Raw genomic sequence first — 6,000 nt, 5'->3', positions numbered from 1 at the left:
TTCATCAGCCTTGAAATGGGAGCTGCAGGCAGCTTGATAAATGGATCGAAATGCTGCTTCTGCCGGATTCAAACTAACAACCCCCCTTCAACATCCATAAGCCCTTTTGTTTTAGCATTTCTAAAGTATTCCTTGGTATTTCAGCAAAGGTATGTCTTCATCCAGCTATGCCCAGAGCAGAAGTTCGTCACTGGGTCATGAGCAGGACTCAGCCTGCAGCACTGGAGGGCAAGGGCAGCTGTGGTATGATAGAGGGAGAGACAGACAGTCCTGGGTAGGAAGGCTGAGCAAATCTTGACTCTGAAATGCGCTGGGTAGATCAGTGAAGTAAATGAGCCAAGACATATGAAGCTGGGTCCTGCTCACAGACACCAGCAGCTGTCCTGCTTCCTCACAGCTATTTTTTACCTGGATAGTTTCTAAATTCTCCCTTTCCTTCCAACCCCGTGTTAAATATGGGCAGCTAAATATATCCCTGCTTCAAACCTTTTGTCTTCAACACACTTACTAAGCTCCACAGTTGGTCCAGCCTGGCAGCAAACCAGGGCTTTAGCTACTGTGATTTATTGATGGAGGTAAATGGTTCAGGCCCATCTGTGAAGTTACAAAATATTAATAAGAAAATGAATACTCCATAAGAAAGTGGTAATGGACAATCAGTTGCAAAGCTCCCAGGCAGCCAGGTGAAGACATGTCACATTTCCTGCTGTAGTAAATAGCACAGCTATTGCAACAAGGAGGGGAGGGTTGGGGTGTGTGTGTGTGTGTAATAATAAAAGCCACTCTAAAACAAACAAGAAATGAAAACATATGATGTGTGAGAGGAAGGACGAAAGCTCTAGTGGTGGATCCTGAGGATAAAATGAGAGAGTCTTGTGTTCCTTTCCTCCCTAACCTTGTTTCACCTCTACATGCAAAGCTGATTAATATGCAAAACAAAAGATGTGAATCTCCCCTTGTTCTAAGCTCCTTGGTACGTAATTTGCCACTGTGGATCATACTGAGAACAGTGCATCCTACTCTCCCGGCACAGTTTCCAATATGCAGTGAGATAGCAGCACCCAAGGGCTGCTGCAAGGATGCCTGATGGGCTGTGCCAAAGACAACTGTTGCCTCTGTTCCTACCCATTGCTTGCCTGGTTTCTGACTGTGTGGTTGGTGGGCTGCCAAGGTCCCCAGCTGGTTAGATTCCATCACCCAAGGAATGATTCCAGTGCCACGGACATGCTGTGGGTTTGTTTCCAAATTGTGAAGAGCCAATATTACTGAGTTATGCAGTGTCCCTACCCTGTCTCTTTTATTTCATCTGCTCCAGTCGCTCTTAAGAACTGTCTGACTTCGGAAACAACTTTTCTCTTCTTTGAAGCAGGAGGCAAGTATGAATAGAGAAGGACAGAGAGATGGAGGCTGCCTTTCTCTTGCTGGAAAGATGTGGTGTGCACAAGGCCATGCATACAGGAATACAGATGGGAATAAGAGGTACGAGATCAGAAGGTACCTTGACCCTTGTGATTCTCTGGTTGTTTAGAATGTATGATTTCAGTTTGTTTAACACCAAAGGGTAACTGATCATTCACAGGAAAGAAGCCAGGGTGGGGATCAATATTTCTATTGCTGTGCAAGGAAAAGAACAGAAAAGGAATGTCTCTTTAACTACTACAGCCAAGCAGAAGAAATGCATGCTTAAGGCTTCTTGTAGAAGGGGCAAACAGGTTTGTTCAATGCTGGATGTTATTTCAGTCTTGAGCTTTGGTGAATGTGTATGGACCACAGACTGATGCATGGAATAACAACCTGAGGAGGTCCCGGCTGAGCACTTCAATCTCCATTTTCTGCCAGCCAGTACAGATGCATTATTCGTGTATAGACATAAGAGTTACCAAGAGCTGACTTCACTTGGTAGCGCCAGAGCTGAGCTTGCACTGACACCTGTGGGATCCTAGAAGCATACAATTGTTGGGTGTTTTGTTTTTTTTGGAGGGGGGACAAAATCTGGTTTATCAAAATGTTTAGCTAAAGGGTTTTGTTTCTCATCAAATCCTTCTTGAGCCCTTCTTGGAGGGTGTCACAGAAGGGGTACGAGGAAGTGATTCTTTAACTAGGTTTCCTTGGAGAAAGTCCTAATTATAGGCACTGGCGAGGAATATGGATCTGAATTAGGTATATCTGGACTTGTGTTGGTTGTGCTTCAATATCCTGATCTTCACAGGGTGCTATCTGTATATAATTATTATACCACTTCCCTCTGAAACAAAACCAAAAGACTCATAATTGCCCAGAAATAAGAGTATTTGTTAGGTCACCTTGGATGAGTAGGCCAAGCCTGACTCACCAGCTATGTGGTGCCACTGCACATGTTGGTTTGGAGCTGAGGAGCATCCTGGATTTCTGTGAGCCTGAACTGTGCTGATTGAACAGCACATGCATCTCTTGCTGAGCTTATCCAGCAACAGACCACTGGATATTTTTAAGAAGGGAAAAAAGAAATGAAAACATGAAGACTCTATAAATCATAAAGCAACATCAAGGGAGCTGGAACATGTTCTTCCTTGGGGTATCCTGGGCACCACACATGCAGGCTAAGAGTCCACGGCTGCTGGAAATCAGAGTTTTGCACTCCCCACGCAGGTTTTTGTGGCTCAAGACTGACCTCCAGTGGGCGATGACTGCTGTTGTTGGCCTGTAAATCCGGGGAAGGCGTGCGCAAATGCTTTTTAGAGGGCTTGTGTTCAGATTTCAGAGCAGATATTTGCTCCTTGCCTTCTTCAGGCCCTCCTGGCCTAACACCAGACCTTAGGAACAGACTCCTGCAGTGCTGATAAATACAACGTGGTTTCATTTGAGATAGGTAATTCTGAAAATGTCTTCACAAAGCAGGGAGGAAATATCCTACCTATGGTGTCTCCCCCTGCACATCAGAGTGATGAGCGAGAAAGGGAAGACCCTGAAGATTTTGGGGCAGAGTGAATTACATTCTGAATGAGGCTCTATCCATGAGAAAGTCTAGGGCTAAGGGCAAGGACCTGGCTGCAGTTCATGTGGTACTGTTTTGTCACAGGCGTATAGTTTGTATCACTCCCACTAACTGCGTGGGTCAGCCACCAGAGACCCCAGAAGACTTGTCCTCTAGGTGCACTGCTACCAGTTTCAAGTTAATCAACTCCAACCCTACATGCAAGTTAACCTGTGGTTCCACTTTCCAGGGCAGCAAACACCTAGGAAGAAGATCTGAATAAAGAGGAACCATCTGCATAAAGAATCACCCAGGCTTTCCTTCCTTTCCAGAAATCACAGATGTCTTTTTCCAGTGGTAGGAATGAAGCTCTTTGATTCCTCTTATAACTAGCACAATACCCTCCCTGACTTTTATATGGTGGATGTTTAGTTCACCCTCCATTGTGTGTCATAGACGGCTTTGTAGTATTTCATACGCCCTCAACACAGCTCTGTTGGTGGCTGACCTCTAACTCTTCCCTCATTATGTGAATACAGATCTCCGCTCATTGTTCTCAGAGCATCATCCTGCTTCTACCAGTGAGGACTCACTGACACCATGCAAAACTTGATGGACTTAGGAAGAGGTGGCCTGGCTGGGTAATAGCTGCTTGACCTCCTGCAGAAGGAAGAAGGTATTCCCTCTGCCAGTGGAGTGCTTTTGTGAATGGTAAGCCATAACAATGCAGCCTTACCTACTGGAAGGTGAGAAACCCATCAATTGCTAGAGATAGCTCCTGCTCCTGATTTCCAAAGGAAATCTGTTATCATAGGCTAAGGAGAGGATGAGGTATAACGGGGTGCCATGGACCTAGTCCAGTTGTGTGGTTATGATTCAGAAGGGATTTCCATTATCATCAGTCTATGAATTTTGAACAAAAGTTGCATTAACCAAGAGGGATCTTTATCCTGCCAAACGTGTAAATAATAGGAGGTCATCCTGGACTGAGTACATCCAATGTTCAGATGTGATATGACTTAGGTTTACCTTAGATTTGCACCCAGGGCAGATTAAAATAGGCATAGACTTTGAACCTAGGCACTTTGTACCTATCTGAATATGGCAAGAGGAGGTGGAAAGATGGCAGCGTCCTTGGCATCTGCATAAGGGAAGAATTCACCTTGCAATTTATACAGATGTCTTTTGTAGAGCTCAGTGGTTGTGATGAACTTTGACAGGCTGCAAAATGGATAGGTGAAATGGCTCACTTAGAAGCAGCTCAGAGCAAAGGCAGGAGCTATGAGCAACTGGGAGAGGTCTCTGGAAGGAGCAAGACAGACACAGCTGAGCTGCCTTTCCCAAAGCCTACTTAGCATAGGACAAGGTCCTCATTTACTATTGACTGGAGGGATGTTTTAGAAGTGCCCCTTCTGGTTTAGAGAGATATGAAATCTGCCTATAATTAAGTTAATTTAGAGTTGAACACGGACAACGATAATGGGCTAGAAATAAAAAGAGTAAGAAAAGGGGGAAGGTGCTGCTAAGAAACAGATCTATTGCATTAAATCCCCCCTCACTTTGAAATAAAACATTTTTAGGAGCTGGGTGGCTGAGTGATGGGGCAGACAGAGCACAGACATGGAAATGATTGCTGTATCAAGAGCTCAAAATAACAGAGGAGATAAGAGGAGGGGTATGACTTGCAGAACTGAGAAAGGGAAAAGGGAGGAGGAAAATAATTTCTTTTGCATGTGACAGCCATGGCCAGTACAGTTTAGTGTCAGAACAGTGGTTTGGGATCAGCAGAGTGGTGTCCAGTGCCTGACATCCCCCCCAGTTTGAGGGAACTCCTCCAATACCCTGAGCCTCCACTGGGAAATGTTCTGAGACATGTGAAAAAGGACTGGCTACCATCATGTTTTGCTTGTCAAAGATCAGCAAATTGCCCTTCTCGAAGCACAAGGCTTTTACCTTCTCCAGTACTTGACCACAGTGAGAACTCCCACTGGAGTCAAGCATCAGGATGAAAACTGAAGACTTTCTCCTTGGCTTTTAGAAATGATACAAAACATAGAGTGTTCAAGCCAAAAGGAGGGCGGATAAGAGGTCTGCAGAAGGGACCAGAATACTTAGCAGTCAGCAAAGCATAAGTAAATGGACAAGTTATGATCAATGAGTTTGTTTGAATTTGACAGAGCTTTCCTGCAAACATGGGGGAGGGAAAGGGGGGTGAAACATTCGCCGCCAGTGTGAGCTGTAATAAAGGACCTGCTGTTTTCAGATTCTCACTCTCTGTGAAAATTGAAAAGGTTAGCCAGGTAATTGAAATCGGGACTGGAATACAAATATGGTGTGAAAGTCCTACAGCTGGCAGATGAAGTTGCAGGGAACAAACTCAATCCTCGGTGGAATTTCTTAGCAGCAAAAAGACAGGGTGGATGAGGGGGAGAGATGATTCTTCAATATACCTGTTCCTCATGAGAGGGGAGATAAGGGAAGAAATGAGTCCTAAAGCAATCAGATTGAGTCTAACAATCATTTGAGTGCTCCTTGCTGTTAATGCAAGAGACACTGTGAAAAAGTGGAGTGTGCTGAGGTTGAATCATGTATGGCAGTCATTGCTGCCTCTTGGAGTAACATAGTAAGTTTACTGGGAATTGCTAGGCTGCCATGTCAGACCCAACTTAGGGCTACGTCTTGTTACAGGCAGAGAGGGCAAGCTCCAAATGCTTTAGCCCCTCATCTTGAAGCTGAGGTACATAAGCAAACTAAATGCAATTGGACCAATGTCAATTGTCTGTTCATCTTTGTTGCATGCAGAAGCACAAGCTGATTCGCATTGTTTTAAGCTAAGAGCAGGGAGGAAGATGGTTAATGCAAAGCAGCTGAGGAATGGTTCCTTGTTACCCCACTGAGTGCTGTATGTATCTAAGTCCCAGTGGAAGGTCCTGTTGTTGCTACTATAATGTAAATTTGTATGTGTTGCTGTTCCCGTGGTCGGATTTTCCTGCACCACCAGGTAACTTGAACTGGGAGGAAACTGGCTCAGGGCTTGGGGGAAGCTG

At 44.9% G+C, this 6,000-nt stretch overlaps 1 long non-coding RNA gene across 1 annotated transcript; it reads left to right on the top strand.

Annotated features, from left to right (window-relative positions):
* Positions 1-1,343: 1,343 nt before the first annotated feature.
* On the top strand, positions 1,344-3,796 carry LOC133271312 (uncharacterized). The gene is made up of 3 exons (XR_009744082.1): positions 1,344-1,479; positions 3,204-3,310; positions 3,493-3,796. It is a non-coding gene; the product is annotated as an uncharacterized LOC133271312 (long non-coding RNA).
* Positions 3,797-6,000: the final 2,204 nt, after the last annotated feature.

Source organism: Pezoporus flaviventris, unplaced genomic scaffold (genome assembly GCF_033815535.1).
Source record: "Pezoporus flaviventris isolate CSIRO_AGI_PZ_B2104156 unplaced genomic scaffold, CSIRO_AGI_Pfla_v1 ptg000023l, whole genome shotgun sequence".
NCBI classification, from domain to species: domain Eukaryota; kingdom Metazoa; phylum Chordata; class Aves; order Psittaciformes; family Psittacidae; genus Pezoporus; species Pezoporus flaviventris.
Note: the sequence above shows the minus strand (reverse complement) of the source record. Positions and strands in the feature narration are given on the sequence as shown.